Source organism: Ovis aries, chromosome 3 (genome assembly GCF_016772045.2).
Source record: "Ovis aries strain OAR_USU_Benz2616 breed Rambouillet chromosome 3, ARS-UI_Ramb_v3.0, whole genome shotgun sequence".
NCBI lineage: Eukaryota > Metazoa > Chordata > Mammalia > Artiodactyla > Bovidae > Ovis > Ovis aries.
In genome coordinates, this window is record NC_056056.1 from 138,742,554 (window position 1) to 138,754,322 (window position 11,769).

The following is an 11,769-nucleotide window of genomic DNA, read 5'->3' on the forward strand; positions in this document are numbered from 1 at the left end:
GCTTGCTTTATCCTTTTAAGGACCCTTTGGGGAAATGGACAACTACTACACTCATTTCACAGAGTGGATAACTTGCCCAAAGCGGCACTGGTGGTAAGTGAGAGATGGGGTTTGAACCTTGGCAGCTAGCTCCAGAAGCCATTAATTACCTGCTACACTACACTGATTCCTGCTGAGCCGAAGGGGCTGACAAATGACAGCTAGTCATGCCAGCTCTCTACGAAAAGGGGTGTAAGGGAGGTTCCCATTCCTCAAGCAGACTTTGGAAAAGAGAAATTGGAGGTGCTGGACCCAGCAGGGCTCTGCTCTCAGGAAGCATTCAGCAGCATGTCTTGTGTCCATTTCTGTGGGGCCCCTAAAACCTCCAGAATAGAAACCAGGCGCCTGTTGACTAAACTGTGCCTGTATTTGACATGACTTCAGTTCAGTTCAGTCGCTCAGTCGTGTCCGACTCTTTGACATGACTTGGCAAACTGCAAATGACTCTTGTGAATATACAGGACTTCAAAAGACCCCGAGGGGCCAATGCACCCCCTCCATTTCCAAAAAAAGGTGGGGTTTATGATAAAGGATGGGGCTTCACAAGTGACGCTAGTGGTAAAGAGCCCCCCCCCCCCCGCCCCAGCCAAAGCAGGAGACCTCAGAGTCACTGGTTTGATCCCTGGGCCAGGAAGATTCCCCTGGAGGAGGGAATGGTAACCTACTCCAATATTCTTGCCTGGAGAATCCCAGGGACAGAGAAGCCTGATGGGCTATGGTCCATGGGATCACAAGAGTCAGACGTGACTGAAGCGACTTAGCACAGCACACATAATAAAGGGCAGCTTTGCTAAACACACAAGCACAAATAACTAGCAAAGACACAGAATGGTCATCTCAGGGGAAACATGCGGGAAAACATAACCAATGTATTTATTTAGGATAAACTGGTCGGAGAACCTCTGGATGTGATTTAATTTTTCAGGAGCATCTGAAAAATTTGATTTCAAATCAAATGTGTCAGTGGGGGATGGGATGGGAGTAGAAGAATTGGGGATGGGGCTTAAGGGCTGTTTTGTTAAGAAAAGTGAATGAGTTTAGAGAAATACCATCCCAGGGTACATCTCTGGCAGGAAAAATGTGAAGATGAGTCCCCAGAAACTGTTAGGAGGCTTTTATTTAGCATTTTTATAGATGATCCGGAGGAACACAAAATCTCCAAGGCTTTGTGTTACAATCACCTTTTCCAGGTAAACAGAGATGAATGCATCCAGTTAGGAGAAAGCGATTTTTAGTTTTCATATTCCAGACCTTGGGTCTACATCTGTGTTGTTCAATAAGGTAACTACATGAGACTATTTAAATTAAAATTCATTAAAATTAAATAAAAGTAAACAGTTTTTCAGCTGCACTCACCATATTCTTAGTGCCCAGTAGCCTCAGGCCTATGGGAATGGACAGACCATTTCCCTCTTTGCAGGAAGTTCTGTTGGACAGGGTTGGTCTACACAATGCATCCTGTTCACAGATGGTACGTTTCTGTCCATCTGTTGGTCAGATGGCCACTAAGTATTTGATACCATATAGAGGTGTCAAATGCTTCCCTGGTAGCTAAGTGGTAAAGAATCTGCCTGCAATGGAGGAGACATGGGTTCCGTCCCCAGGTCGGGAAGATACTCCCTGGAGAAGGAAATGGCAGCCCACTCCAGTATTCTTGCCTAAAAAATCCCATGGACAAAGGAGTCTGGTGGGCTACAGTCAATGGGATCACAAGAGTTGGACACAACTTAGCGACTAAACCACCACCACCAGAGGCTATTTAGGAAACACCCTCCCTTTACATCAAGCAACGTTGCAATGGGACTGCTGTGAATACATCCACTCCTCAGAAGAAATGTAAGTAAGAAACATCTCACAGATCACAGAGCTGATAGGCTCAGAGCTTCCTGTGGCATAAATAGGTCAGCACTGTGCCAGGACATACTATTTACCTCAGTTCTGGGGACCAGCAGACAGGGAGGCTATGCCTGGAGTGACCAGAGCCCTCAGATCAGGGTCTCTGGCTGCTACTGAGATTCCCTGGAGGCTGTCTATGCACCTCAGGTCTGTCTGCCTGCCCTGTGGCCCTGCAGAGGACAAGGGTGATGCGTGACATCCCAGTGTGACCAAGGGAATGCCTCTTCCTGCCAAGTGGCACTCACTGTGGGCATGATGTCTGCGAGGCTCCTGGAGGGGGGTGTGTGCTCCAGCCGACCAGGAAGCATAGCAGGATGTGGAGCAGAGTCTGGGGGTAGGGATGGGGGTGGTCACTGGTCCAGACAGCTGCTTGGAATTTATACACTGAGACACACCGTATGTGACTCAGGAGACAGTGCTGCTGCATGCTGGGTTCTGGGGAAGCCAACTCTGAAATGCAGATGGAAGTGCAGGGAGCTCACCAGGGAGTAGTCACAAGATCATCATTGTGGGTGGCAGGGAAGAAGGTGGAGTCGGGTGGTGGGTGCGGTCTCAACCAGCCCTTACAGGGGCTCTGAAAGATTGGGATGGCCCTTCAGATTGCCCCGAGCTGAGGTGAGGGAGCTGTTTTTTACATTCCTGGTCATTGGATGCAGGCTTCCCCCCAGAAAAGACTGTGAACTTCATGCGTCCTCTTTTCAGCCAAGACTAGGGAAGAATTGGGGGTTGTTTCTTCACATTTTGTACAACCTGACGCCTTGAGGAAGGCCCAGCACGCTTCCAGGCCCTTCTTTTTGGCTCTAGGTAGTGGGCAGCAATAGTTCCTGGGGCTCCCTCCAGAGGGAGCTGTTCCCAGCTTCTTCTGAGCTTTGGACTGTCGAGTGTTTTTCCCCCCGAAGTCACGTTGAGTTCCACCACTAGGTGGTGCTACTGCCCTACAGGGACAGGTTTGGGCTATCTGCCTGGCCACTCTCCCCCACTCCTCTTCCGCTAACCTGCTCTTGCCTTTTATCTCTGCGAAGGTGCCTGACCCCTTTTGTCTGGAGCCTCTGAGCACCTTCCCTGCTGGCCCCCGGTTCCCCCTGAGGCCCAGCTTGGTTGTGCAGTCCTTGCAGTGTCTCTTAGCACAAACCCAGCACTGGCCTCAGTGCTGGGGATACAGCGATGAACAGGACAGCTGCCGCACCCCAAGAAAGGCACAGTCCACTGGAAGAAGACAGGCCTGCAAACAGGCCATCACCAGGAGCACAAGCAGAAGCCAAACACTTAATGGCATAAACTGACGGGTCCTTGTCTTGGCTCTGCCAATGGCTATCTGTGTGACCTTGGGCAAATGAATTAATGTATCTTCATCTATACAATGTAACAATAATAGTACCCACTTCTAGTTCGTTGTTGTGATACAATCTGAAAAGCCCTTATCATAAATGCTGCCAGCATCATTATTAACTTGCAGAGTGAAGGGATGGTCAAACAAGTTTTCACTGGACGTTGACACCGCTCCAGCCCTCTAACGACTGATCCCTGCTAGTCTCTCTGGAGTAACTCCGGAGGGATCTGGCTGACCCTGCCACGCTGATCTCAGCCTCTGGAAGCCATAAGCTCCTGCTCCATGAAAATCTATCGGCGAGGGGAGAAGGCGTCATTGCTCCATTCGGCCACCAGGAGGCAGGTGTGCAATTTAATAAGCCGAACAGGCCTGAATTGAAACCACTCCGCTGGAGAGAAAATTGTGGGAAAGAGATGGGAAGGCAGGCACAGAAATTCAACAAACGGGAACTCTAGTTAATACTGTTCCCAGCTTCCCTCAATTATGGTCTTTCTTTACCAGCTTCGCTTCCCCAGTGACCTGACTGTACACATATTACCCACCCCGTAACTAAAGTCAGGATTCTCTGGACCTAAGTGGCTCGCAGAGGGGAATCGCGATGAGCCGCAAGCGCCAGGCTTGCTCCGCGCATCTGATGTGTCAGTGTCTCCTCTCCCACCTTGGTGTTCTCTGGACCCACGCTCCCTTGTGGGGGGCGGGGGGGTGCACAGCCCACAGCGATCCAGGAGCACACGCCACTGTCCAGACTGTGAGACTAGCTGTGGTCACATTCACCCACTTGCAGCTGTGACCGTGGCTCCGCAGGCTGCTTCCGCATCAGCTCTTTTCAAATGTTTCGGTCTTTGGGCCATTAACAGTAAAGAACGCCTGCGTGCGTGCTCAGTCGCTTTAGTCGTGTAGCCCGCCAGGCTCCTCTGTCCATGGGATTCTCCAGGCAAGAATACTGGAGTGGGGTGCCATGCCCTCCTCCAGGGGATCTTCCCAAGCCAGGGACTGAACCCCCATCTCCAGTATTGCAGGCGGATTCTTCGCCCACTGAGCCATCTGGGAAGCCCCAAAAATGCCTACCCCCCCACCCACAAAGAGCTTTCGTCTATGTGGGTTATAGCCATCAATATTTGCCAAGTTAGAAACTCATTTCTCAACATTTTAAATTAATTTCTATTGGAGTATAGTTGCTTCACAGCTGTGTTGGTTTCTACTGTGCGGCAAAGTGAATCAGCTATGGCATATGCTCCAGTCGTGTCCGCCTCTGTGCGACCCCGCAGACGGCAGCCCACCAGGCGCCCCCGTCCCTGGGATTCTCCAGGCAAGAACACTGGAGCGGGTTACATATACCCATATCTCTGTTTTGTTTTGTTTTTTTATGAAGATCACCACGGAGCAGTGAGTAGAGTTCTCTGAGCTACACAGTGTGTTCTCATTACTCATCTGTTTTATACATAGTATCTCTAGTGTGTATATGTCAATCCCAGTCTCCAGTTCATCCCAGTTGTCCCCCTCCCTATTTCCCCCTTGGTGTTCATACGTTTGTTTCCCACATCTGTGTCTGTATTTCTGCCTTGCAAATAAGATCATCTATACCATTTTTATTAGAAATTTAAATTGAGAAAAATATTAAATACTCATTAAATTAAAAAATAGTAATGAATCTATTATAAGATAACACAACTTTTACTAAAAGCAACGAACAAGTTTAGTGACAAGAAGGGATTGTTTGACAGTGTTGCAAATCTCTTTGATGTCTGGCTTCATAGAGGCAGCTAGATTCTCATAACTGGTTCTGCAGCCCATCAGCTAGAGTAACGCACATCATGAAAACTTTGGGAGACTTCTGTGTACACAAGTGAAAGAATGAGAGTTTAAAGGGCACTTAACGTATTGGTATTATTATGAAAGTAGTTTCAACCTTGCAGAGCTCCTAAAAGGGGCTCAGGAATCCACAGGAGTCCCAGCCTACACTCTTGAGCTCTACTCTGCACATCCTTCTAAGCTTGGTTTCTTTGGCCTGATTTTGCCCCACCCTGTTCTCCATCTCCTAGTCTTCTCAACCTGTCAGACTCTTCCTGCTGCTTCAACTTCCAGCGCAGGCTTCATGTCTTGCACACATTCTTCCCTGAACTTCACCGCACTGTACCTTCCCTTGACCCTTTGGATAGAATGGTGCACCCACTCTCGTAGAATGAAGTGTACGTTGTAGTGTGTTTTACATTTCTGGCTGGCCTTTGGGGCTCCCTACCAGACTGGAATAGAGGAGGGATTCCATGAATGTAGTTGAATAAAAATACATGAATGAATGAGTGAAAATGAGGCAATGTGCCACCCACTCCTGTCAGTGTCTCAGAGATCTGATCTTCACAATAGAAGTCAAGTTTAAAAAAAAAAAATTCTGTGTGGGTCCCTGATGGAAGATGAGATGCAAACAGACTTATGCAAATTTCAACACCTTCCCTTGAACTTTGGAAACTGAGAAGTTAAGTCCCTTTAGCTTCAGAACCCATATGTTAACTGCCTCTCTCTACAGCAGCTGCCATATCTCCCTTATTCTGTATGTGAATGATTGGGTTCGGGGACCAACAGGCAGAATTTATCATGGCATTTATCCCTATTCATATCTGTCTGATTTGATTTTACCCACATTTTAGTCTGTTCAAATCTTTGGAATCCTCACTTTGTCATCTGACATTCTGACTATCCATGCTGGCCTTGCATCTTCCAAAATTTAGGTCTGCAAATCAAGTACAGAGTTGGTTAAGACAGAGCTAAGACAATGCCTTTTTGCAGGCTGACACTAGTGTCCTGACCAGAGCCCTTTGGTTTGGTTGTTCAAGACTTCCCTGGGAACAAGGGAAGGGGTGGGTAATGAGACTGAGTCTTGAGGAGGTAGGTGGATGCCTTGCAAAATCCCAGGCATTCACAAGAATTTGGGGAACTTGGCAATGCTTCTATAGCCCCTCCTTCTCCAAGACCCAACCATCTCACCCCAAGTCTGAACAGATTCTTACAGAATTAGACCAGATCTGAGCCAAGGCTCGGGGATCCAAGGATATCTGATACAGGGGGTGCAGGAAGGGGTGGATCAAGTATCAGATTCCAAGCTGGATTGTTCTGCAAATACTGTCTGAGCTAGACTTGGGGGAAGAAAGGCATAGTCTTTTAGATCCTGGTTACTGAGAGGGGAAGACAGTGGGCAGCAGGCAGGACTCTCCTGAGGCACCCGCCGAGAGATGCCATGGTGAAAAGTGGAGAAGCTGCATGCAGCGCAGCCTGGCAGCACTTACTTAGCTCCGTGGGGCCTCCCACAGTCCTCTTCACTTGCACTCAGAATCCTCCAGGGCATTTGGAAAGGTCCCTGCCACCCAGGCCCAACTCCATCTCATGAGAAATTCTGTGAACACCTGTGGCAGCCAGCATGGGGCAAGGACAAGGCGAGGGGAGAGCAGAGGCCCCAGCTGTGTCTGTCCCTGGCTCCTTTTTCTCCCTCTGCCTCCCTGCAGGGCCAGGTAGGGCAAGCAGCCCACCAGAAAAGGCTCCGCAACCAAGGCCAGCCCAGCCCAGAGCAGAGGACCAAGGAGCAACTGGGTTCAGAGAGCCAGGGAAACTCCTTCCCGCTGTCCCTTCTGTTTCCCTCCAGCCCCACCTCCAGTTCCACTGATTTAAATTTCTTCCCCTCTCCCATCCTGGAGCCCCAGGGGAGCAACGGTGGGGGGGGGGAGGGGGGATGGTGGAACAGCCCTGGGTGATAAAGTAGGGATGGGGAGAAGTGATAAAGGGGATGGGAAAGAAGCCAGCTTCACTTCCTCTCTGATAGGGACCCCGCCCCAAGGGGCTCCTGCCTTCGCCTTGTTCACAGGAAGGCCTTGAGGTGGTGGAGGAGTGGATGGGCGGGAGCAGGGGGAGTGCTGTCGGCGGCAGGATGTCAGCCGCCTTGGCAGTGGACGGTTCAGTGGGTGTTGGTTCTCTTGGGTGCTCCCCACGGCTGTCCCCACTGCAGGCCAGCAGGGACTGGGCTGAGGGTGCAGAGGCAGAGGGCCACAAGGGGGGCCCCTGCCCCTCCACCCCACACCACTCCTGGCCTTGAGGAAAGCAGCCACAGTGGTGGAGAGGGACTAGACAGCAGGTGGTCCTGAAGCCTGTTACACCTCTCACCAGCTGTGTGACCTGGGGGCGGCGACCGGAGATCTGGGGGCCTTGGTTTCCCCTGCATGACGGGCAACGCAGGGTCTTTGTGAAGCTGACGGGGGGAGCTTGCCGCTCTGGCAGGGCCTCCAACTAGGGGAGCAGCCAGATTGAAGTAGCTGCTGCCAGGACTGCTGGCAGATGGACAGGGTCTGTCTCTCCCACAGAGCAAAGACGCTGGTGATCCTCACTTGGGAGACGTTGAGACTGGTGCCTGGTGCGCACGCAGTGAGTGCTTGGTGACCATTAGACTTCGTTCTTAGAGCTTTCATCTCCCCCCGGGGGATCCACTCCTCTCTTCAGTCGTCCTCCCCCATTGTACACACACCTAAGCTGGGGCTGGTGCAGGCGGGACTCACACCTGGTGGGTCCACTTGTGGAGGACCCCACCGGTGCCCCAACAGTGCTCACAGGCCTGCCCAAGCCACCAAGGAGGGGGAAGGCTGCCCCCGGCTCCCTGTTCCAGGCCAGGGCTCGGCTCCTCCCCATTATCTCCTTCTGCAAAGCCTCCTCCACCCGTCAACCCCCAACCGAGATTACAGACCCTCAACCGTTTCCAACTGCCCTGATTCGGGAAGAGGCTGGACCTCGCCCACACCACACTGCCCTGGCCACCCCAGCTCTGTCCTGCAGTGGAGAGAGGCTGCCTGCTTCTCTGGGGAGCTGGGGGAGCCAGGCTGGGGGCCGCCAGGAGGACACTGCCCCCACCCCGGGTTGCCTCCAGGGCTCGAGAGGGAAACTGGTCTCTGCCGAGGAGAGACCTTGATGGGCCTCCCAGGCTTGCTCTGCCTTTCTTGTTTCGGCCTCTCTGCTTCTCCAGGCCGAGTCTGCAGTTTCTGCCTCTCTCTCTCAGGCTGCTCTTCCCCCCACCCCCAGAGCACACCTGGCTCCTCACATCAGATAACACAACCACAGCGCCCCTCACCCCCGCCGCCTTCTAGAGCCCCCTCCTCGCCCCCATCCTCTTCCTCCCCTGCCTCCCCCACCTTGCGGCTCCCTGACTCACTCACATTTCCCCGGGGAGGGCTGGGGAAGGGTCCCCAAAGCCTTAAAGCCTTACTAGGTAATCAATGAGGGTGTGAGACTACCCTTCCTGTTCCTACCCCCCAACACATGTGCACACACACACACACACACACACACACGCACTCTGGAAACTCTACACCCCTGCGCCCTGTCAGAGCAGAATAAAGGGGAAGGAGGGACTCAGGGACCAGCCTTGAGGTACCAGGAAAATCCAGCCTGAGGAAGTAGAGTGTGGAAGTCCCTGAAGGGGTTTCATAGCTCCCTGCTTCTGGGCCAGGAGAAGCTTCTTCCCTTTTCTTGCTCGTGTTAGTTCATCTGGAGTCTCAGCAGGGCCTGCCTCAGGCCAGGCAGGGTCTGGGCTGGGGGAGATGATGGAGAGTCCCAGCCCCTGCCTCCCACTCCCCAAAAAGCCCAGTGGGGAGGAGCTTGGGGTGGGGGCGCTTGTGGAGGAAGAGGCGCTGTGAAGAGGGGCTGCTGGGGTTGGGTGAGAGCTAGACAAGAGATGGTGGCAAGGGGCAGGGTGGGTCCCAGGAGAGAGTGGGATGGGGACTGGTGGGTGCCTGGGGGCTGAGGCTGGAGGTTTTAATGCCTCTTGACAACAGATGAATCATAGGCAAATTATGTGGAAATGATGGCATAAATAAAGATATGTTATTTCAAGGCCCCAATGTGCATTGTCGGAAGAGAGCTGAGGGGGGAGGAGCAGGAGGCTGCCCAGCCGGATGGTGCTTGTAGGTGGGGGCCCAGGTAGAGTTCCTGTGGGGGGGCGGTGGAGGTGAGGGCCCACTCACGCCTCTTGTCACCTCTTGTCACCTTCAGCGTGATATGAAACAGCAGGTGGCCGACCACAGCCTGCCAACCCCTCCCCCAGGGCAGAGCAGCCCTCACACACCCTAAGCTCCTTGGTGATCCCCCAGCCCTCCCGTGACCTCCCTGGGCCACTGCTACCCCCCACACTGTTCCCTTCCCCAGTGTCTATCCTCTTTGGGCCATCCCTCCAAGGGCTCAGGGGCTTCCCTGGCGGCTCAGATGGTAAAAAATCTGCCTGCCATGCAGGAGACCCCGGTTTGATCCCTGGGTCAGGAAGATCCCCCTGGAGAAAGAAATGACAACCCACCCCAGTATTCTTGCCTGGAGAATCCCACAGACAGAAGAGTCTGGCGGGCTACAGTCCAAGGAATTGCAAAGAGTTGGACACGATTGAGCACCTAACACTTCCAGGGGCTCAGATGGTAAAGAATCTACCTACAATGTGGGAGACCCAGGTTCGATCCCTGGGTCAGGAAGATCGCTTGGAAAAAGGAATGGCAACCCACTCCAGTAGTCTTGCCTGGAGAATCCCATGGACAAAGGAGCCTGGAGGGCTACAGTCCATGGGGTCACAAAGAGTCATACACGACTGAGCAACTAACACTTTTCCAGCCCTAGCACAAAGTCTTGCCCCCAGCATGGACTTGAGAGTCAACTGAGCTCTGGGAGCCTTCAGTGGACAGTGCCCGCAGTGATGGTCCTGCAGATGGATGGTCCAGTTAATATATCCGCTGGAGGAATGAATTGAGGACCTCCCTCCGGCCCTCAGGGCCCTCCCTGTAGCCCAGTGGAAGCTGGTGGTCAACCCTCAACCCCAATCTCCCCAACGTTTCGCAACACTGACAGTTCTTAAACAACTAGAGGGACTTCCTTGGAGATCCAGTGGCTAAGATTTCTTGCTCTTAATGCAGGGGACACAGGTTTGAGCCTGGCTGGGGAACTAAGATCCTACATACCATGTGACACAACCAAAAAGAAAAAGACTAGAAAAATGTGTGCCTTCATACCACGCCACACAATCATTCCCTGTCACTCATATTTCCTCTCAATCTTTTCCTCTGTGCTTACATTGGGTTTCTTTAAACACAGTCACCATCACTGGGCGTGGGGAAATCTGTATTCTGTTGCCATGCTATGTCACATTCAAAACATCTTTTTAGCAGCTTCATAATTTTCTATTAAGTGGAAATATAATTTGCTTTGCAATTTTCCAACTGTAGGTGTTCAGATTGTTTCTCATTTTCCATATGGTAAAGAATGTGGTGGTGAGCATTGCTATGCACATATTCCACTTGCCCCACCTCGAATTTTGGTTTTAGGGTATTTTGGGTGGGGTTATTGAGCCAAACGGTAAAAACATCTTCTAGCTCTTACTATATATTGCCAAACTGATTTCAAAAAGCAGTTACAGCAACAACAACAACATGTACATTTCACCACATTCTCACTAATGCTTGAAAATGGTGCCTGCCTTCAACTTGTTTCAACTGGCATCACTTAGACAACAAGCAGGTTGAATGTTCCCCCGCATTTGCTTACTGGCTATGTTTCACCTTTCCTTGAAAAATCCTTTCTGTGCTTTGAGTTTTAATCCACCCCTGTTTCAGTGTTTTTAAAGCATCGTCCATGGCACTGGAGTGGACCCCTCTCGTTTGTGACCTTCTCCCCATTTTGGATTCTGACACGGCACTTCCTCTTGCTCTTTTAAATCTCTGACCGTTCCCTCTCCACTCTCACCAGTGATCCCAGGTCTTTACTGGTCCTTCCCTTCTCTTCTGAATTCCGGAGACCAACTGTTCACTCATCTTCCCCTGGACTGCCCCACCAGCACCTCAGTCCATGTGTCCATAGCTTGACTCTGCTTTTCACTCCAAACTTGATTCTCACTCCACATCCCCTAACTCTGCTGCCTGAAGGCCTTCGGGTGATGTTTGGAAGGAGAAAGAGGAGCACAGAGGCTGACACACCTGAAGAGGAAACGAGATTCTACCAATGAGATCCTATCTTCAGCTTAGGGCCAGGACTGGGGAGAGGAGAAGGCGACTATCGTCTAGGGAGATGGCCCGCTGCGACTCAGTCTCCCTGCTTCCCTGTTGACCAGGACTGGACCCAGGTCTAGCGATGGGTGCTTGAAAGCCAAGGTGGGATGCCGTCCTTCTCCAGCAAATCAACCCTGGACGTTGACCTCACTGGCCTTCCCTTTCACTTCTTGAGCCTCTTCCCCAGCAAGGGACTAGAAGGGCTGAAGAAGAGGTTAAGCTGCCATCTCCTCTAAACCTGTACAGCTCGATACCGTAGCCACTAGGCACCAGTGCTACTGAGCACCTAAAACACGGCTACAATGTACTGAAAGTAAAATACACACGGGGTTTCAAGGATTTAGTTTGAAAAAGAGCATGTAAAATGGTCTCTTTAATAATTTTGTGCTTTGATTGCATGCTGGAATGATGTTTTTACATATATTAGGTTGAATAAATATACGATTAAAA

The 11,769-nt window shown here is 51.5% G+C and overlaps 1 long non-coding RNA gene across 1 annotated transcript; it reads left to right on the forward strand.

Moving 5' to 3' along the window:
- The first annotated feature begins 1,642 nt into the window (after positions 1-1,642).
- On the forward strand, positions 1,643-4,906 carry LOC121819117 (uncharacterized). Its single transcript, XR_006059321.2, has 2 exons — positions 1,643-1,875; positions 2,958-4,906. It is a non-coding gene; the product is annotated as an uncharacterized LOC121819117 (long non-coding RNA).
- The last annotated feature ends 6,863 nt before the right edge of the window (positions 4,907-11,769 follow it).